Source organism: Podarcis melisellensis (assembly GCF_964234715.1).
Source record: "Podarcis melisellensis genome assembly, chromosome: 1".
Classification (NCBI taxonomy): Eukaryota; Metazoa; Chordata; class Lepidosauria; order Squamata; family Lacertidae; genus Podarcis; species Podarcis melisellensis.
The window spans coordinates 37,325,521-37,348,297 of NC_138528.1; the positions used below are offsets into that span (position 1 = coordinate 37,325,521).

A 22,777-nucleotide genomic window follows, 5' to 3' on the forward strand; every position below is an offset into this window, starting at 1 on the left:
TATACATTCTGAATATTTGGAGGGGATTGTGCCCAGAGGCCCCACCCACTCTCAGCAGCTGTAGAGTCCATGCAATCCACAATCCTAAGCAATCAGGGTTGATACCCACATGGGGGACCTAAGTACACACACAGAACCTCTTTCAGGACCTCAGCTGAATAGCAGAGGTTGTGGGTGGTGCTACTAGGCATGAGCCCACTGTCCCTCTGCATATTTAGTCTACATGTGGTGGGAGGCATGAAAGGGGCTTCGCATTCCCATTCTCACTGGCCAGGTTTCTATCTGTACCAGTGGCAGTTCAGCCATCCACCAGCCTTGCTTACCATTTTGCTGGGTGCAATCAAAGGAAAGGCTGAACGGGGGTTCATTAAAGAAGAAGAAGAAGAAGAGTTTGGATTTGATATCCCGCTTTATCACTACCCTAAGGAGTCTCAAAGTGGCTCACAATCTCCTTCCCCTTCCTTCCCCACAACAAACACTCTGTGAGGTGAGTGGGGCTGAGAGACTTCAAAGAAGTGTGACTAGCCCAAGGTCACCCAGCAGCTGCATGTGGAGGAGTGGGGACGTGAACCCAGTTCACCAGATTACGAGTCTACCACTCCTAATCACTACACCACACTGGCTCTCAGTATAGTATATGATGGGGAGCTATGGTTAATAATCCCCAGAACAGAGCTTTCCAAACTCTGTGTCTCAACACATTACTGTGTCGGCTGCAGGGTGTAGGTGTGTCGTGTGAATGCCCCCTGTGCTACACCCGGAGCTGGGAAGGGGTTAGTTTAACCTCTGGTTTGCTAATAAAACTGTGTTGTGAAATGATGCATGTCTAAAATGTGTGTCACCAACATGAAACGTTTGGAAAGCTCTGCCCATGAAAGTTGAATTAGAGCTGAACGACCTCTGCACTAGGCAGGAGTGTTTTGGGACACTTCAGATAGGAATGGCTATGACTGAGTAATGGTTAGGGGATAGGGAGAAAGAACCAGAGATGGCAGCATGGTTTCCATGATGGAGATTGGGGAGCAGCTAGGTTCTAAGTGGGACCTCAAAAGAATGACCTCATTTACCTTTATAAGGGGACAGGAATGAGCATGAAAGTGGGCACTTACACATTACCTCCTCGGCACACTGTTCCGGTGCAAACTATTGGTGGGCAATTTCAAGCCCACTGCTTCCCTTTCTTGTGGCTTTTAAGCTTTAAACCAAGCAGCCTTTCAAATTCGAGGACTCCTTCAAACAGAGGACTGTCCTTCCATAGCCCTTCAAATAGAGATCTCTCTGCTGTAAAGTAGGACGCGTGACCCATCCTTATTGGGACATCAATGCATCAAGTAAGGCTGGTCATGTTCGATGTCTGGGGGGAAAATACATTTGCTTTTCAGCCAGGACAAAGAGTTCTAAATTCTAAAAAACCTGCCAGAAACTTGCATGATTTTAAGCCTAGAGTTTATGCATTGATGCAGTTGTCATGACAGTTAGGGATGGGATGAGAACCGAAATAAGGGATGCTCATCTATTTGAGTAGCCCCATGGAAAACACAACTCAGCAGGACACAGTGAGCAGGCTACCCATCTGGATTCTGCTCATGCCACACTGCACTCTGCCACCTGCCCTTTGGGGACATGATATCAGGCAGTGGAGGACTGACAAAGACAGGATTGTTGATGTTTAGTCGTTTAGTCGTGTCCGACTCTTCATGACCCCATGGACCAGAGCACGCCAGGCACTTCTGTCTTCCACTGCTTCCTGCAGCTTGGTCAGACTCATGCTGGTAGCTTCGAGAACACTGTCCAACCATCTTGTCCTCTGTCGTCTCCTTCTCCTTGTGCCCTCAATCTTTCCCAAGATCAGAGTCTTTTCCAGGGAGTCTTCTCTTCTCATGAGGTGGCCAAAGTGTTGGAGCCTCAGCTTCACGATCTGTCCTTCCAGTGAGCAAAGACAGGATATTTCTCCTTCATATCAAATCAAATCCTTTGGGAAATAATGGTCACAGCGTTTTCTACCACCCCAAGGGAAATGATGCTCAGAGCATCATTTGCAGCCTATGAGAGAGCAGAAGTCTTCATTGGACCCCTCAGCCACTTGTGCTGTCTGCTGATTGGTGGCTACAGCAGGCCCATTTGAAGATGTGCAATCAGCCAAGGACTTTACTAACTGCCCCGTCCCACGCAATACCCTGCTTTCAGGTCACCAGCACCTCTCAAAGGGCTAAAATGATTTTGGAGAAAGCACCAAGCTTCTCACCTATCCTGGATAACATTTGCAATATTGCCTATAATTTGAACATCCTAAAACATTGGCATTACATAAGAAGGGCTGTTGTCCAGTGTTTTTCTTATATAAATTGTCCCCAGCATCTTCAGTTAATACAACTAATGGATTTTGTGGATTGGACAAGAAAGGTATCAACAATGGTTTTCTAGAGATTTCTAAAATAATAAGCAAATATGGGTTGCAGCAATTCTTTCCCTATGTTGCAAAAACATGAGGGGGAAAGATACAAATTCTTCATATTGCTTGCTGGTTTGCTTGTTCTCTTTGTCTGTTGTGTCCTGTTTTCAGTGACCCTGCCCCCTGGCATGTGTTGTAAGTGTTGGAGGTTTTTTTGTATTTTGTTAAAAGGATAAAAGATACTAGATTTTATAAAAGGAGAATTCTCTGGATGCCTAGAGCTACGTTTGGGACAAGGACTCTGGTGAGGGAGCCCCAACAGAGATTTGAAATCATAAAACATGCAGCAAAGTAAAGCCAACCTTTAAAATAACCTCTTCTAAGTTGCTTCCAACCTTCTCCACTTCCCTTAGCATAGAAAGAGACCACATGTTTGGTAAGTTAAAAATGATTTACTTATGAACCATTCAACTGTCAGATTCATGTGCTTTTCCATACAGCAGAAAGAGGTTCCAAAATAGTGAATGTTTCAAAATTATTTGTATAGAAACATAGAGAGGTTCACTTAAGCCATACACTTCCTTATTTGCTGGGTTCACATGATGGAAATGAGCAGTGCCTTTTGCGGTGGCACAGGGGTATGCATACCCCTAAACATTTTGTGAATCTAAGTTTGGCTTCATTGAGGTACAGCATTTCAATATGAGTAGGAAGATGAGAGTACCCGTAAACGGGGGTTTTTTTTAAAAAAAGGGAAAAAAGCACTGGTAGTAAGAGAACAAAGAGTTTGGTAACCCTTTCTCCTAAGGTGAGGGGGGAATGACCTATCTGAGGCTGGCAAGACAGCTTACTCTGTGATCTTAACCCCTCCATGCATTAACTCTTTCATGCATTAATTAGACTTAAGCACGTTGATTATATGAGGCTGATTTATCCTACTAATTTACTGATAGGTAAGTTTTGATATTGCTTTGGTCTAAATGAGATATTATAAAAGCTTACTGGATAATCATGAGAAATATAAGGGCCATAGCCGTTGTTAGTCATATCCAAGCAAGGCCCACTTTGTCTGATATCATCCTAAGACTGAGATCAAATAGTGATATACAGTATTAGCCATATTAATATAAGACTTGCTTGAATCTAAAATGTTTTATGTTTAATGGGTTTTAAGGTTTCTAAGATACTAATGTTGTCATTTTTAATATGTTTAGATATTGTTTATGACGTGACTGTGTCATTGTGATTGTGGTGGTGTATTATTGATTATCTGCAGAATAAATCCATATTTTAAAATGCATCAAAAGCGCTGGGGGAAAGGCCTTCAATCTGTCCTACGGAGCAGCACTGGGCTAGGTAAACCAATGGTTTTATTCAGTATAAAGCGGCTTCACTATTCCTGGGACAAACACGTAAATCTGATGTAATTCACAGTCCTTACTGTGGCCATGATTTGGGCATCTAGAAATCAAATATTTATTTAGCTTCACTGTAATCGCCTTCCCTTGGAGAAATTGTTTCAACATGGAGAAACAGTTTTGGAACTTGCTTCCATTTTAAGCTGAGATAGGGAAGGAAAAAAAAAAAGAATTTCCATAAATCCACCCGTATAATTTCCATAAGACAGAGCTGCTGACAGGGAAGGTGAAATTTCTTTTTCTCTATCAAACAGGCTGAACTTCATTTGCCTTCCCTGCCTTGTTATGTCTCCTTATCCCCACAGCAGATTATTTTAAAACAGTGTTTGAAAAGTCACCTTTGGGAACAGACAAATTATCCATTCTGTTATGTCATGTTCTCAAGGAGACTCCGCTACAGCACTTCATTTGGGCAAGAGAAGAAGCCCTGTGCCAAAATAAATGGTCTGTTATTTACAGACATATTTCCCTAGTGCTCCTCAAAGGGCTCATTGAAGCTGAAATTCCATCTGTCCCAGAGGTTGCAAAGGTGCAGCATCCCATTTGCAGAATGACGCAGATGAGTATTAAAGTAACAGCCTGCATATCATTATATATAATTGTTAACTATAATTATAATACTTTATTTCTCTATCTCTCCAAATTGCCACCTGCTATAATTTTTATTCTGGCACACTTTTAGTCATTTTAGAGGTGCAGATCACCTGTGCAGAATAATGCATATGTCTGTGGCGGGGGGGGGGGGGGCTGGGGAACCACCCCAGGAAGACTGTAATAATGGTTGCCCATTTAGTACACTCATATTCGGAAGTCACCCCTGCCTGCATAAGCTAGTGTGAATTGCTCTAAAAATGGCTTCCAGGTACTTACAGCTGGGTGTGCTTTTAAAAGAAGAAGCTGCAGAAGGAAATTATTATACAGTGGTACCTCGGGTTACAGGCACTTCAGGTTACAGACTCCGCTAATCCAGAAACAGTACCTCGGGTTAAGAACTTTGCTTCAGGATGAGAACAGAAAACGTGTGGTGGTGGTGCGGCGGCAGTGGGAGGCCCCATTAGCTAAAGTGGTACCTCAGGTTAAGAACAGTTTCAGGTTAAGAACGGACCTCCAGAACAAATTACCGTAAGTTCTTAACCCGAGGTACCACTATATAAAATATTACAGGGCAAACAGCTCCACATTGATTTCTGAATTACCTGAAACCTCCAGTGATGAGGAACCTTTTTGGGCTGAGGGTTGCAGTCATTGGAGACCTTCTAGTGGTTTCACACCAGCGGTGGGTGGGACCAGAGGCAAAAGTGGGTGCTATAACCCATGCAAATTTTATCTTTGCACAATAGTTGACATTCCAGTCAAAGGTTTCAGCATGCACACCCACACAGCCCTCTTCATTCTCCATCCAGGTGACGTGTTCCAGCCAGGCCAAAGCCCTTGAAGATTGCAGAACAGGGCTGGTAAGAGATGGGCTTTGGGGGGGCAGGGCTGGGGAGTCCTGAGGTGCCAAACAGAGAGGCCTGGAGAGCTACGGTTGTTGCGTGGGCCTGAGGTTTCCCAACACACTATGCATTTAAGGCACTATGATGTCATGTGAAACTGTCATGGCTTCCCCCAGAGAATCCTGGGAGCTGTAGCTTGCTAATGATGCTGAGGGTTGGCAGGAGGCCCCTTTCCCTTCCCAGAGCTAGAATTATCAGGTTTAACAACCAGATTGGTTTAACAATCTTTCTTCACAGAAAACGTCTGGAATTGGAGCTCTGTGAGGGGAATAGAGGTATCCTAAAAACTCTTAGCAAACTAAAGCCCCCACAATTCATTGGGGGAGCCACGACTGTTTAAAGTGGTACCACAGTTTTTTAAATGTATGGTGTGGATGTGGCAAGTCAGTCAGTTGCTAGGCAACCTTTGGAGCTCGCAGCATAAAATTATCAGCATCCAGTTGCCCTTCAGTGTTACAAGTTACTTTAGTTACTAGCATGCTGGATAACTGAAGCTTGTGCCTACTCAGGGCTGTTTGATATTTGGTACCAGGTCAGGTTTGTATCATAGAGGAAGGGAAGCTTTAAACTTTTGCCCCTGCCACAAACTGAATCAAAATTTCCTCCTCTCCCCGCCCCCACCTGTTATTTGCAAGTTAGATACATCCCTTAATATACAAACTGTTCCTAACTGCAAAATGGCTACCCATTCTTTCTCTGCACATATGGATTCATTTTATTTTTGGACAGAGTCTTCCACTCTCTCCCCCACTGTACCCTCCCCACATCTTGAGCAAGCTCCATCCTGTCCCTCTATGTAAATCTTACAGCAGGAATCTCAACCATTTCTGTCTCTCTTCTGCATTTGTTAATTAAATCGCTCGGTCTTTTCTTTTCTTTTTCTTTTTTCATTTCCCCCCTCCAGTTTTAAGCGCTGCTGCGTGTGAGGCCTTTGTTGTCAAATGTAGAGAAAGAGGAGGGACGGATAAATGTGTAGAGCTGGGATAAATGCAGACCCCTTTTGTGGCTTTTAATGGTCTGCACAAATAACTGCAAAATGTGTCCATGGGACTAACACAAGGCAAGCTTTCAACATAAAGATTCTTCCCCCCTCACACAACAGCAGTGATTTGTGAAATCATCTGCCATGTGGCATCGTCAATGTGCATGGTGTGTAACAGAATACAAGAGGAGAGGCCCCTACTCCAAGGAGCTTACAGTATGGCATTTGATGCTTGGGAAACAATAGAAGGCGGGGAGGTAAGTGGACACAAGGCAAAGGGGAAACCAATAGGCAGTTGTTTCAGCTCTGTGTTCTCGGGTTTACTTCAGGCTGCAATTCAGCAAGGCACGCCTGCACACTTTGTGCTTCTGAGCAGAGCAGTCATAACGTTTTGCTGCCACCACTGAGACTCTGTGGAGTGATTGAGATGCCACCACACCTGTAGCCCAGCTGCTCATGGAGGCAGCAGGAGTAGGTGGGTGGGTGGGGCAGGTAGATAGCACTAGGTTTCAGGTTGGGCCCAGATCAGGCCCTCTGTCTGCCAGCGGTGGCAGTGAAAACAGCTTGGGATCCAGTGGATCCCAGGCCAGCTCAGCCCTGCTGTTGGGTTGCCCTGTTGTAGGGACCAAGCAGCCTCCACTGGCAGGGATACCACTTTTGTTGGATGGGAGACTGCAGTTGAGGCTCCTGTTTGCCTGTCTGGTGGCAGGCCAGTTGACCTGGCTGGAGAGAGTAGAGAGATGGATACCTTTGTTCAATCTGAAAACCCTGACGGCCTTGTTTAAGGGGGGACTGGATTGCAGCTAGGCAGTGAGCAGTACTCTGTTTGAGATGAATCCTAACAAGGCTTCTGTATCAAAGAAATAAATACCAAAGATTTCAGGCTGCACATATAAGCAAATATGACATTAGTCATCCCTTTCCTTTTTGGAAATGTGTTTGCAGATCATTACACCCAACTGAAACACCAAAATGTGAATAAGGCAGGCTCATTTATGAGGTTCCTACTACTCTGCAGGAACAAATAGCTAAACTAATAGAAGACATGGAGAAGGATGAAGAAGCACCTCCTGGTACTGTTCTATTTTCACATCTGGAAGACAAAATGTTTATCATCATTATAGTCAGAAAATTCCACAGCTTAACATCTCAAGACCGGCGTTCCTGTGCCTTGGGCAATCTCTGTTCTTTCGTTGGAAAAGTGAGAGAAAGATGAAGAACTACAGTGGAAAACTTGACTGCCTAGAAGCAAATGTCTCAAAGACCATCAAGCCACCGCCAAGGTCTCTGTTTCTGCAGGAGAGCCACCTTGCAGACCCTGACGGTGTTATCCCCATGGCTTTTAATTTTCCACTTTGGATGACTTGATTAATCTCTCAGCTGGTCATCCTTGGACACAAACTGTGCAGAGATCAGCAAAGATTGTCTTAGACTGTTAATACAGAAAAGTTTCTAGATATTAATTATGCTCCTCAGAACCAACTCTGCTGGACTCCAAAAGCTCAACCTACTGCTTTTCAGCCCCTTCCTTCCTTCCTTCCTTCCTTCCTTCCTTCCTTCCTTCCTTCCTTCCTTCCTTCCTTTCTTTCTTTCCCTTCCTCCCTTATTTCTTAAGTCGCCCCCTCAGGAATTTAATAAACAATTCTATTTGGAAAGAATTGTCCAATATTTTCAGAAGTCAAGCCATCCAGTTTTCCCCCACTAAGGCAAAGCCTGCAGATGCCAAGTAGATGAAACCTCCACGTTTGAAAGGAAGGCAGAACAGGGAGGAATAAAAATGCAAGAAATCACAAGCAAAGCACAGTTGCTGGTTCCCTAGATGCAGTTCCTTCAGCTACTACCAGGAGCAACATGGATGCAGTCAATACCATACAAGAGGAACTTCCAAACTGTGGCTAGCAAGGCATGAACCGTCTAACAGCCCCTCCTGTAACAGTGGTGGGAATATATAGAGGATGGAGTACAGTACTTTTCTATGCACTGTGAAACTTAATTCATTCATTTATTTATTGCATTTCATAAATTACAGAATTGTAGAGTTGGAAGGGACCATGAGAGCCATCTAGTCCAACCCCCTACAATGAAGGAATGTTTTGTCCAACATGGGGCTCGAACCTATAACCCAGAGATTAAGAGTCTCTACTAACTGAGCTATTCATTTCTCATCTGTTTCTCCAAGGACCTCAAGATGGCAGGCATGGTTCCCCTCCTGCTCGTGTAATCTCCACAACAGCCCTGTAAAGTAAGTTAGGCTCGCAGGCAGTGATTGGCCCAGTGTCACCCAGCAAGCTCCATGGCCGAGTGGGGATTTCAACCCTGGTCTCCCAAATCCTAGTCTGACACTCTAACCACTACACCACCACTAGGGCTTATCATAACCTAATGGATTGACAGAGCCATGTATTGGTTATCATAAAGATCCATGGGTAGGTGGACTGATTAGAGCAGGCTTTCCCAAACTTGGGTCTCCAGCTGTTTTTGGACTACAATTCTCATCATCTGACCGCTGTCCAGCTAGCTAGGAATGATGGGAGTTGTAGTCCAAAAATAGTTGGATCCTCACGTTTGGAAAACCCTTGATTGGAGTGTGGGATCTGGTAATTTTTTGATATGTCGGGTCTAGCCAGATGGTGGACACTGGGGCGACAGGGCGGAGGGAGTCCATAAATCCCCCCTCCCCCAAAAATCCACACATTCCTGACTCAAAATGACTATTTTGGTTTTTTAGGAAGATTGAATTGGAAGCCCCAAAAACATAATCCATCCCATACACTTCTACAATAAGACAAAAAGCTTTTTGTATTTCAGCATGCGTTTGGCTAGACGATTAAGGTGTCTGCTGCTGTGGTTTGCTTTATAGAACTGTATTTTCTTATATTCCTTATTACTCTTGATAGCCTTCTATTGCCATCAGTGCCTCTACTATCCTGTGTTATTTTTCTTCATTGCTTGCCATAGTTAAGATTGAAGCACTTTCTCCTGTAGTGCAAATACCTTGGAACTGCAGTGGAAGTTCTCCATGCTATTTTTAGGAAGTTGAGAGACCTCTCGCTTTACACTAAAGTTGTAAAAGTGGTCATAATAGATGTTGAGTCCATTTGTCTGGATTGTCCAGCATGATTTGTAATCCTTTGGCAGGAATTGTTATTATATAAAATGGTTGTATAAATCTGTTCCATGACTTAGGGAAATAAGAAATGTAAAAATATGTCTAGCTTCTTAGTTCTTGACAGAAGCCCAGAAACAAAATTAGTTTGGGGGGCATTTTCTCAGCTGGCTTTGCATCCAGACTGCAGTGTGAATCTACAAATCTGTGCCAGTTCTGCCTGTGGGATGACTCCAGGCCCATAGATAGAGAAGTGCATGGGCAGTTGTATTGACCTGAACCATTTTTTATTCTTTTGATGTAATTCTCAAGTGCAACCAAAAGATCCAAGCAGTGCAGTCCAGTCTAGAACCCATCAGGGGGTCCTGGTAGCCCCTAATTTTAGGGAACAGGGTTTCTGTTTTTGGAAATCTGACCATGTCCCAGTATGTGGGGTGTTTCACACCATCCGACCACATGGCTATCACCACTCAAGTCTTGTGACTGTCATCTTAGAGCATATTTCTTATTTGTTCTTGCTGTTGCAAACTTTGTAGAACGATGCTACAAGAAATGGAAGTGTGGAGCAAACAAACTTTGTTTAATCCTGAGCAATGTTTACTACAACTGGGGGGTTGGATCTCAAAAGGCTACTCCCCCAACTCATGACTGCTTATATAATAGAATTTATAAAAGCAGAAAATGACTACTAACAGTTGATTTGTTTGTTACTTCAGAATTGCTTGCACTGTTTCCAATCTGGGTCAAAACTTTGTATGATTCCCAGATTAGCTTGAAAAGCTCAAGCTAATTAATTCAAGATGGCCATATCCACAATCTGATGAACCATTCTCTTGAGCCTAGGTATATGATTTGTTTTCCAATACTTTGTGCAAACAATTCTAGCTGTCGTGATCATATAAAAGTGGAGAGTCTCTTAATCCCTTTGCCACCTGTCTTTTATCATACATTTGCAACAATACCTTGGGGTCAAGGGAAATTTCTTATTAACTTTCTTGTTTATTGCTGTTAGAATTTATTTCCAGAAATTCTTTTGGTTTGTTTACATCACCACCAACAGAGGTGTCACATTTTCAACAGCTGTAAGAATAAGCATGCGAGGCCTTCAGTTTCTTACTGGAGTTGTATACCATTGTACCATAAGTGTTTTCCCCACTACATGTGGTGGCCATTTTACATAAGTTCAGTGTGACCTGGGAAGGAGTTAAGTATATGTATGTGCTGTTGTGCACCCTGATGTATCTTTAATAATGAACTTACTCAACCACTATCCACAGCCATCTTGCTTGAGGCAATATTACAATGGAGCTACCCTTGGGCTCTTGTGATTTCATTCCTTGTGGAAATGGGAAAACAATGTCCCTCCAGCTCCCTCCAATACCAGCTAGCATGGCCTCTGGGAAAGGATGATGGGAACTGTAGTCTACCAACATCTGGAGGGCCACAGATGAGTCTTTGAAACATGTGGGAATGGGTGGGGCTTGGCAGCACACTCTGGCTCCCCCCTCACATGCGTGGTATCACACACAGAAATGAAACAACCAAACAGGGCTAGTGAACCATAAGATCAGATTCAGGGCTAGTGAATCATAAGATCATATGAGATCAGACCAAAGATCCATCTAGTTCAGCATTCTTTTCTCACAGTGGCCAATTGGAAACCCACCATCTAGACAAAGGCACAATAGCATTCCTTCTCAGGCAACAGGAAATTCTGAACCGTCTGCTTGGAGTGCCAGTAAGTCTGTCACAAAATTTTGTATCTAATCTGCTTTACTAAACAAGGGGATTGCTGTAAATAATTTTCACTTCCTACAGTTTTGTTGGCGTTGCATGTAATGGAACAAAATGAAACACAACAACCCCGAATCTCATCTTTGTCTTAGCTAAACCTCCCTGGAATATAGATGATTTCTTCTGACACATCCTTTTACTATTACAGAAAGTAAGATTAAGGATAATTTATGTTCATTTTTGAAATAAGTAAAACTCGTCTGTAAAATTGTAGATGCCTCTGAATGTACCTCAAGGAATGTGACACCAGCAGTTATATAATTTTATTGCTGATGTTAACTCTGTGACAAACTCTCAGCTACAGTTTGTAGAGAACGTCAGAAAATGAACCTTATGAATTTTAATGTCTTTTAACTTTGGACATTGATGTATGTTTTGTACAGCTGCACTCTTCTTTGTGCTGACATAAATAAAAGGTATCCTTAATCAAACATTTAAAGAGTGTTGTATTTTCAGAATGTTATTTTTTAAAGTAAAAATCAGCTAGAGGTTGCAATCAGCCATAAATATTTAGTGTGCCTGCTCTAATCTCAATCATTTAAAAAAATATCAAAGAGGCCAACTAAAAATGCTTGTATGTCTGGCTGGCAGGTCAGAACTGGTGTGAAAGCAACTCTTGAAAGCTGAACATAATGAAAGCAAATTGCATCTTCCCAGCTAGTAGGTAAGTCTCCCTAACGATAATGCTCAAACTGCTTAGAGGTTATTCAGACAACTGAATTGGACTGCTGAGAATTTGAGCAGAGTACATCCATTCTGATTTCTATACAAGGTGAAGTGGTCATAGCGAGCTTACAACTTCACTGACATTTTTTGCTCAAGTGACCTTTGGGAACTCTTTGATAGCATGATAAATGATCTGCAAACCAGGTTTAAAAAACCCCCAAAAGCACAAAGCTACTGCTTTACCACATGCCAAACTCAGCACAGTCCCATGCACTCAACATGCCCATTTTACCAAGTGAATTATCACCTTTAAATTAGAGTAAGTCATGTGCTTCTTTGAAGTAAGTGGCCGGAGAACTGTAGGTGCGGGCTGCATATGGGTTTGTGGTATTTTTTGCAGCTAAAAAATGAAAAGGACATTATAGGGTATTCCCCTCACAATAAGAGGCTTCTCCATGAATACACCGCTCAACAGTATTTGACGTTTCCCTAAACAGAAGATTTAAGCCTACTAAATATAGACTGTAATGCTATGCATTCCTTCTTGAACCAAACAGGACTTAAAAAGGTAAAGGGACCCCTGACCATTCGGTCTAGTCGTGACCGATTCTGGGCTTGTGGCGCTTATCTCGCTTTATTGGCCGAGGGAGCTGGCGTACAGCTTCCGGGTCATGTGGCCAGCATGACTAAGCCGCTTCTGGCGAACCAGAGCAGCGCACGGAAACGCCATTTATCTTCCTGCCGGAGCGGTACCTATTTATCTACTTGCACTTTGGCGTGCTTTCAAACTGCTAGGTTGGCAGGAGCAGGGACCGAGCAACGGGAGCTCACCCTGTTGCGGGGATTGGAACTGCCAACCTTCTGATCGGCAAGTCCTAGGCTCTGTGGTTTAACCCACAGCGCCACCCCGTATCCGAATAGGACTTAATTCTGCATAAATGTGAAAGGTAATCTGAGCCTTTCTTAATTTTACGTGAATTTACAATCTGCCCTTAAACTTATTGTTGGTTAAGATGTTGTTGTCTCGTGAAATAAATGAATAAAAACAAGTAGGACTCTGGGAAAAGAATCATAGAGGGAAGGGGCAGGTTCCAGGGTAGCTGGGAAGGGGTTCTGAGACTCTTGACTCCCATTTTGTTGGCATACTTTTGTCTTGAAAGGCAATGGGATGCACCTCTGGGGGCAACATCCGACCTATCCTGTACTTTGTTACAAAATATGACTGTTTGATGCATTGTTTCTCAATCCGACTAGAGTTCTTAAGCTGCTCCTAATGCATTTGTAGGTAAGGGGTAAACAACTTTGCACAGGATAAAGATATCCTGGCTGTTCAACACTCCTTGGGGTGAACCCAAACAGAAACTAATCTGATACTAACAAAGCTATGCTGATGTGAACAGCTGGAGAGGAAAGAATTGTACAATGTCTGAGCTGAGAAGAACAACTGCACTGTAAGGTGGTAACGTGAACAGACCCTAAGACCCCAAGAGAATAGCAAGAAGGTAGACTGGACCCACCGTTTAAAATAAGTAGGTAGGTTGGGCCTGCCACAATGGCCTCTCTCCAGAATTCCAACCCTGCCTATATGCTTCTCTATCAGGTAAGTCAAGTCAAGATCTGTGTGTTAAGGGTAGAGACACTGGCCCCACCTGTCCCAGCACAAAATTCCTCCTTTTGCTAATTTGGAGTTGGGACAAAAGCTGTGTTGCTCTTGCTTGCTGTGGTGGCTCCTGAGTTATTGGGGTATGATAATGGACCACACCAAATTTTCCAGCGAGGGGAGAAAGGCTCTCAAAGTGTCATCTTGGCCCAAGAGGGCTCCTTTCACAACTAGATCTTTTTCAAGTCCCATTTTAAGCCTCTGTTAAACTGCAGAATAAGTATTTGTGCACAACTTCCTTGGCTGGAAAGTAAAAAAAAGACCCTCTATAGGACCGAACAGCATGGGTTGTTCCTCTCCTTGTTCATTTACAGCATGACATTTTCAGACTGAAATGGAAACATTTTAAAGGATTTTAAACTAGATTTTTTAATTATTATTTTAATAAACATTTTAAAATATCTAATATAGGAAGCTGAAAGATGCTATAAATCATTGGGATTTTAAGTAAGGCGAGGGGTGTAAACCATGTGAATTCTTTCCCCTTCCAAGAAAGACTCGTTCTTGCAGTTTCTGTATATGGCATTTTAATTTAGGTGTCTTTTTGTGTAGTTTCAAAGAAACTGCTTTCATCTAAAGATAAGGCAAAGAAGAAAAGTGTATTCATTGAACAAGCATCCAATTCTTGTTATTACTAGAAAGGAAGCATTATCAAAATCTAACTTGGGAAAAAGGAGTAAACAAAGATATAAGAACAGTAAATTTGCTTACATTTTCAGTGATGAAACAAACAGTGAAGCTTATGAAAGAATAAAAGAGACATAATCAGCATTATCATGTAGGTAAGACAAATGAAATAAAGGATAAAAGCTTTCCTTTCTTCTCTGCGTTTGATAATGTGAAGAGGAATTTTCAGATATCCTTGACAATTTTCCTCCTAATTAAAAAAAGTAATAGAAATGAAACAGATGGAGCCAATTTTCATAGTTGAGATGGAAGCTAAGGAGGTGATATTAATTTATGTAGGAACATCGTTTCAATGGATGTGTACTTTACATAACTTGGCTTATGTAAACTTTTTGATACAGGGCTGCTATTCTTTTAAAGAGCTTTTGCGCACAACTGAAAAGCATTCCTAAATATGCTGTAAGCTCAATGCAAAATTGGCATGTCCTTATTCCATGATGATACAACATAAACCCTACAGACTGTATCAGAAGCAAAAACAGATCTGGCTACATGATTATTTTTATTAGATACAGGAGGGTTATTTCTGCCCCTTTACAACTACGTAGGTAAAGGTGGCGTAATATTAAAGTTTGGGCTTCTCTTGTAAGTTTCTTTCTTAAATATCCAGCCCCAATCTTCCAGGTTGGAAAGTTTTCAGTGGTGCTACGCAGCCGACGGAAGAAACTGTAGATTAAAGGACCAGGAAAAGTCTGCTCCCTCTATAGCAGGCATGAAGAACCTTTGGCTCTCCAGAAGTTGTTGGACTACAACCCCCATCATTCCTGGCCACTGACCATCTTGGTGGGGCTGATGGGACAGCAACATCTGAAGGGTTAAAGGTTCTCCATACCTGCACTACAGTTTTAGAACAGGGTGGGAAATCTGTGACACTCCAAATGTTGTTGGGATCCAACTCACATTTCTTATTTTCTTTAAGTTCCCCCAAGGGAAAAGTCTCTCTGCAAAGCTAGAACGTGTGCCTCCTTCCACATGCTTTCAAAATTGAAATGCCATAGAAAATAGTGTTACATGATCACTTGGCATTGTTTCCAAGGACTGTGGAAAATCTGGCTTCATGCTGTCAATGTGCAGCTCTCTCTCTCTCTCTCTCTCTCTCTCTCTCTCTCTCTCTCCCCCCTGTACAGCCCAAGGAAAGAATGTTATAAGATCGCATGGCACCATTTCCAGGAAGGTTTCTGGGATAGTTTTGAAAGTGTGTGGCATGTCACAAACTACTTATGAACCTCCCTCAGCTTCAAAAGTGGTTTGCCATACAAAATATATTCAAAGGAGTGGCAGAACGTCAGGTCGAGAAATAACAACAACAAAACCAAATGTTCTCTTAGATGCACACAGTGATTGATTTTGGATTGGATTGGGATTTAGTGAGAAGAGGTGCATAACTGATAAATGCTCTTTCTTCTTATATGTTTAAATATGTATTGCAGTGTTGAGAGAAGATATTACACTTGTTGGGAATTGTTGTATAAAATGCTATGGTGTTAAAGATATGTGTTAGAGATATATGTCCTATTCCTGCCTGATTTGTAATGGATTGTGTATCTATGTGCAAGCTCTTGTGCCTAATCTGGATGTAGTGGAGAGGAAATGACGGGGGAGGGGGGATAAAAGATCATTGAAGACTCCACTGGGTTTTGGACATGAAATGACCAACCTGCTCCATCTGCCCAGAAATAATGATAATGTAGACTTCTGAAGGTTCAAACAGTGACTAATGTAAGCTGCATCATTATGATAGTAGGAGATAGTTGGCATACTGCAGAGGAGGACAAAGGTAGAGTTTGACGCTACAGGTTTTATAATTAAAAGGACATAAGGAATGATTTATTAAGGCCAATGAGATGACAAAGGGAGGGAGGAAATCAGCAGTATAGAAAGTCAAAACAAGGATACAAAGTGTGGTAATTGAGCAGAATGGAGAGATGATGATGGATCTCCATCTCTTGCTGTGTGATAGCATCAAAACCAAGTTGTCCATCAACTTCATCTCATTACCAACCCAGTATTTGAGTTTCCACTTAATATGTTAGGCAAACATAACACTAAACCTATCATTAAAATTACAATGCATGTATGTTTACAGAATTTCTCAGAGACGGATTTAAGGGAGCACGATTCGGTCACACTGGGTGCAGAGCCTCAGGGGCACCTCCAGGGACACTACAAGTATTACTTAGAATGGAGTGTGAGAGGCAACAATGCGCACATGCTGAATTTTGGCATTGTGCAGGGTGCTGCTAAAATTTGAGGCTCACCTTGGAGTTCCTCCAAACCCACTAAATTCACTATAGGGAGTTCATGGTTTCCAGATATTTGCCACCCGCTAGCCTAGTTAGAGCACTTGAATTCAAAATAATCTAAGCCATTCTCAGGCCTGGAAGTAAATAAGTCAAGGGTCAGGTCTGTGGCAAGGAGCACCTAGCTCCATCCTATCATGTAATCAGGGTTCTGAAATGCCATCGGGGGTGTGGTAGGGGCAAGCTGGGGCCCTACTTAGATGGCATTCATGGTGGCTGCCAACTGCATTAACTGACCTCTTAGATTATGGTTTTAAGCCAGGCCAGCAACTCCTTCCAACACATCTTGTGTGATCAGCAGCTGGATGAGATTGGGGTTGCTTTAATCTGTCCTGTGCACACCCAACCACTGAGGAATAACAGCCAATAGTTAATTCTCTATTGACAGAAGTGTGATGGAGTCCTTATGGAGTCATTTGTGCTGTAACGTGCTGGAATTGTGAGAAGCTGGAACCGCATTGTGATGCATTCACATATTGTACAACAGAGAGGGGGAAAGGAATATCCCTAATTTGCCAAAGCCAACTTCAGGAAGTGCCATTTTGAAACCAAAAAAAGAATTAGTGAGTTTTATTCAGAAATGTGTTGTTCTGCTTGCATCCTGTGATGCGCCCTTAAGAACAGGATAGATAGTAATAGTCTGCAGACCCATAGCCGCTAGCCCCAAAGCTCTAGCACAGGGGTTAGCAAAGTTTTTCAGCAGGGGGCCAGTCCACTGTCCCTCAGACCTTGTGGGGGGCCAAACTGTATTTTGGGAAGAAAGGGGAAAAAAAGGAACAAATTCCTATGCCCCACAAATAACCCAGAGATGCATTTTAAATAAAAGGGCACATTCTACTCATGTAAAAACATGCTGATTCCTGGACAGTCCGTGGGCCAGATTTAGAAGGTGATTGGGCCAAATCTGGCCCCCGGGCCTGAGTTTGCCTATCCAATGCTTTGTGCCAGCTTCTGCTAGTGCACCAGCTTAGCTGAATCTGGCCCTAGGCTGTTTTTAAATTTTTTGTATTTTAGATATTCAGATACTCAGATATTTCAGAGATATCCTTTGCGTGCCTACTCAGAAGTAAGCCCCATTGAACTCAATGGGAATTACTCCCAAGTGTGTATAGGACTGTAGCCTTAAACTACCATTATGTTTATCAATATTGAAAAAGTGCTAAGCATCATATATACTGCGGATTTTTTTTTTTTTAATGTAGTAGCTCTTTTCAAGATCTAAAGGAAGTTATAAAGAGATTATGTTTCTACATAGACTCAAACCTAAGGATTAGCTAGCAAAGACATCAAGTAAAAGAGCATCTGAAGTAGAAGATCTGAAGGTGGTTCTATGGCCACAAGACATCATCTACTACAGTCTGTGCTGCATAGGGATTATATATATATATATATATATATATATATATATATATATACACACACACACCCTCAATTTTGAAATCTCTTTGACCAGGGTATCATAGTAGGGCTAAGCGATTATTTAGATGCACACCAAATTTTGGTGAAGGGGAATGGGGTTTAATCCCTACATTGCAGCATATAATTTTGTGCTGGCACTTTAATATGCATTAAATACATTTCACACATGCTATGCTTATTTACTTCTGATAGTCATTTGAAACACACTGGAAAGAACAAGAAATTATTAGCAGGTTGCAGTACAGTAATGGTGAAATGGGAGGTTTCCTGCAAGTACATTTAATGCCCTACAAATTCTTATTTTATCAACTTGCTTGTAAAGTACACAATCTGAAATTATTCTCCACCACACCATTTCTTTCAAATCTCTTTCACACCTGTCTGCTATTTTGTTTGAGCTTGAAAATGTCCCTGATCATATGCTCCTCTGATTTCGCTGTTGTAATTGTAATAGTATGTTTTATTTGTAAAAGAAATTTAGCAGGACTGGTGTGGTACCCATAGCCCTTCAAATTTTGTTGGACTCTCAACACTGATCTGGCCCTGCCAGCATGACCAGTGGTAATGATGGAATGATAGAATCATAGAGCTGGAAAGGATCCCATGGATCATCTGATCCAACTCCCTGCAATGAAGGAAAATGCACCCTTAAGGGATCTGCTGTAACCAACTGAGCTAACTAATGCATGATGGGAGTGGTAGTCCAACAACATTAAGAGGGCACCAGGTTCCCCATTCCTGATATGTATAAACACAAACACTGAATGCAAAATATTTCTGGGGTGGGTGCACTATTTAGACCAGGCATCCCCAAATTCGGCCCTCCAGCTGTTTTGGGACTACAATTCCCATCATCCCTGACCAGTGGTCAGTGGCGTAGCATGGGGGTGCAGGGGGGCCGGCCACACCGGGCGCAACATCTGGGGGTTAGGGTTAGGGGGCACAAATCCACGGGTTAGGGAGTGCAAATTACTTGCCTTGCCCCGGGTGCTGACAACTCACGCTACGCCACTGCCAGTGGTCCTGTTAGCTAGGGATGATGGGAGTTGTAGTCCCAAAACAGCTGGAGGGCCGAGTTTGGGGGTGCCAGATTTAGACAGTGATATATATTTCTCCATTTCCTTCATAATATGATAAGCCTTGTTGTGTTTGAGGGGTCTCCTGCTCATTCTGCTGCAAGGTTCCTTTCCTAACAGCATCACTGAATGTAAGTTATTGCTTACTCGGAAATTGCTGAAATGGTGAACCCCAGTCATTTATTTGGGCTCTGGATCAGGATCACAGGCTGCAATCATGAAAATACTTACTTGAACACCACCTGTGAAATCTAAAGTGATTTGGCCGGCAATGCTCTACCTACTTGCCTGGAGTCCCACTAGATTCAGTTGGCCTATTGCGCTGTCAGGTAACCAGGTTAGTAACGAAAAAGAAGAACCAAATTTGCTAGTTATGTGGATGTGACCCAGTAGCCTGTTCTTCAAAATAAAAGCTAAACCCTAAAAATTAAAAAATAAAATAAAATGGTGTTTTGTGCCAGAACATAGCTGCAAAATCTGTTCCTAATCCTAGGACTGAGTCCAAGAACATCTGAAGAAAAATGCTTCCAGGCATGCATATGTAAAATGCATCTTATTTTGCTTGCTGCTAAGTAATTGCAGTTTATTTCCTACCTGTATACTAGGGTAACACTGGCATGGGATTGGTAGGGGGGAAAGCAATGAGGGATTACAGATAATATGTTGCTTGTGATTCCATATAAAGGTAAAGTTACCCCGGACAGTTAAGTCCAGTTGCAGATGACTCTGGTATTGCGACGCTCATCTCACTTTACAGGCTGAGGGTGCAGCCGTTTGACCGCACAGTTTTTCCAGGTCATGTAGCCAGCATGACTAAGCTGCTTCTGGCGCAAAGGAACACCGAAACTAGAGCAGCACACAGAAATGCCGTTTACCTTCCCACCGGAGCGGTACCTATTTATCTACTTGCACTTTGACATGCTTTCGAACTGCTAGGTTGGCAGGAGCAGGGACCGAGCAACGAGAGCTCACCCTGTCGCGGGGATTCGAACTGCTGACCTTCTGATCCCAAGGGGTTCAGTGGTTTAGACCACAGCACCACCCGCATTCCTTTTGATTCCATACCTCTGGAGAAAAGCCAACAAGAAGTTTTGCACAAGCCCCTTGACATGAATGAGACTGCATGAAATGACTTATCACTGATTTGTCCTCATTGCATTCATTGAGACCCTTCTTGGTGTTTTTATGGTATTAAAAATAGCATGGTAGTGGAGGAGGAGGAGGAGGAATGAAGGGGAAGTCCATGGCTGTTTTTCCCATCAGAGCAAGGGGTAATTGAGGGACTTTCCTTGGTCCAGCTAGTGAATGAGGCAATAATTAGCTTTTCAAGTTTGTTTCTGACGCATTAGCATAGAGGGATTAACAGGATAAAGAGAATCATCAAGCAGAGTTGGGATACTTCCTTCTCTTTAACTTCACGCTATTAGTTTGAATGGCAACACTTCTTGGCAGGGTTGTTTGCACTTCTAATTAAAAGCTAAAGGTTGCATTTCAGCTGATAAAGATCTTCTGTTAAAGCTCAGGGTGTTTTACAAGTTGAACTTATGCAAGTCAGAAGTAAGTACTACTGATTTCAAGGGAGCTTATTCCCAGGAATCCATGCATAGGTTCCTAAGGAATTGGACATTGTGCTATGTCCTGCTGTTCTTGGGATTTGGGGGGAGGGAAGCCTCATTGCACTCCTCGTGCAGGATTTCACTGCTGTAGTAGGAGCAGCTCACTGAATGTGGTCTTTTACGTCTATATTGGATTTGTCCAGGTTAACACTATAGCCTGGCCCAAAATTTCTGGGTATTTCCTTTTTGAGAAATATATTGTTTATTTATCTTAATTCATAAATTTATTAGACAGCTGTGAAACTGGCTGTGAAAGTATATTCCTCGTTAATTGTAACATTCCAGCTATTTTCTACTGCATCCTGATATTCTGATAATGGGGAAAATGATATAACAACATTTCATTCAGTTATTGTTGTTACCATTGTTTAAAACGGATAGTTTTCTGTTATCAATGTGGAATTTGGGCTTAGAAGAGAGGAAGAATGGGGTATTAATTATTGAAAAGAAGTTCAATATGTATTTAGGGAGCTAGTCACAGCAAATAATAGAGCACTCGCATGACTCATAGCAAATTATGTAACCATTTACTTTAAAACTTCGCCAGTTGTGTCACAGTCTGATTGAAGCCAGACCCCTTAAGATCTGATTCCAGTTACTTCCTGGCCTGATTTCTTCTTAAGTGTTAAATGTTTAAATTCTTCCAACGTTTTGATTAATGTTTTCCATGTTAAGGACATAATGCTTCTGTATGGTAATTGGTTTTTCTCCTTCTTCCAGTACTCTGGTGATGAAGACAATGACCAATTGACCATTGAAGAGAATGGTTAAAAAACATACACATACTACTGTATTAAAATTTGCCTGAGATAGATTTTTTGTTATATATGATCATGTGGGCATGGACTTCAGTGAAGCAAAGTCATTTTCACCAGTTGTGGATATAACTCATTGTATCAGATCACATGCCAGTTTTAATTATTTTAAGGAATATGCTACCAATTGAGAAATAATTCCAGCTGTTATTGGACCAAATCCAAATTGAACTGAGCAATGCTCAATGCAGGAGTCAAGTTTGGAAATTGGGATTAGCCAATTTTTGTATTGCCCTAACTTCAGCTGTTGAATCTCCACTCCAAACATCATACAGTCTTTAGCTCCTCCTGCTAAACTGTACATATTTTTCAGTCTCCACAGAGCACCACTGTGTCATGGTGTCCAACTGATTCCCCATCATGTTGTTTAAAAAGAAATGTACAAGAAAGTTGGTCATATTTATTTACATGTGGCATCACTCCACCAGGAGCTTAATCTCATTGGCTAGTAGCTGGTTCATGTTGAATATACCCCCCGGGAGCTTGGTGAGCAACTCTCTCTGTGCTTTCAGGGTTGCTGTCGACAGAGCTGGAGCTGGCGCTCATATTGTCGACAGTGGTGCTAGCTGGAGGGCCCAGCTCTGGCTCGCTAGTCTCACTAGCCGTGGACACCACAGAGAGCAAGGACATGCGTCGTGTCAAGCGACCGGGGGGAAGAAGGGGAGCGGCATAGTCCGCTATGATACCAGCTACATCATCTAGATTACAAGCATTGTCAAAGGCAATGAAACCTACATTTGCATTGGCCTCGCAAATGTAGAATGAGCCATCATCCTTCATGAGGAGTTCGATGCCACATACATCCATCCCCAAGATGTTGGACACCTGGATTGCCAGCTGCTTGCCTTGTTCACTCAGCGAGCACATCATTCCTATGCCACCAAGCGAGCAATTGCTCTGCATTCTACCTCCCCATCATGTTATCTCAGAGGGCTATTTCCAGGATAGCTCTCCCAAATTCCTTAATATTTCAGGCCAATATCTTCACCTTTCCTTTGTATATTCTCACTATCACATAATTCCGTGCAGTAAATATTGTTCAAATAGCTATATATGGCAAAGGAAAAAGGAGGCTAAGGATATAGGGTGAATTATGGAATATAAGGCTATGTTATTATATTTATTAAATCTGTATACTGCCCTATACTGGGAGATCTCAGGGCGTCTTTCCCCAGGACACCTTTGCCCAGTGGCTCTGTGGCCCATACATTGCACCAAAATCCTGGGCAAGGTTTTGCCCAGTATCTTCTTGGTGTGATGTGCTCATGGGAAAAAGCTGTCCCATGAGCCCTTGCTGCAGAAGGGAGGGGAAAGCCTATATAGAATCATAGAGTTGGAAGAGACCACAAG

The 22,777-nt window shown here is 42.5% G+C and overlaps 1 long non-coding RNA gene across 1 annotated transcript; it reads left to right on the forward strand.

The window, feature by feature from the left end:
- Positions 1-5,501: 5,501 nt before the first annotated feature.
- On the forward strand, positions 5,502-7,809 carry LOC309365397. Its single transcript, XR_014166105.1, has 3 exons — positions 5,502-5,581; positions 6,409-6,545; positions 7,234-7,809. It is a non-coding gene; the product is annotated as an uncharacterized lncRNA (long non-coding RNA).
- The last annotated feature ends 14,968 nt before the right edge of the window (positions 7,810-22,777 follow it).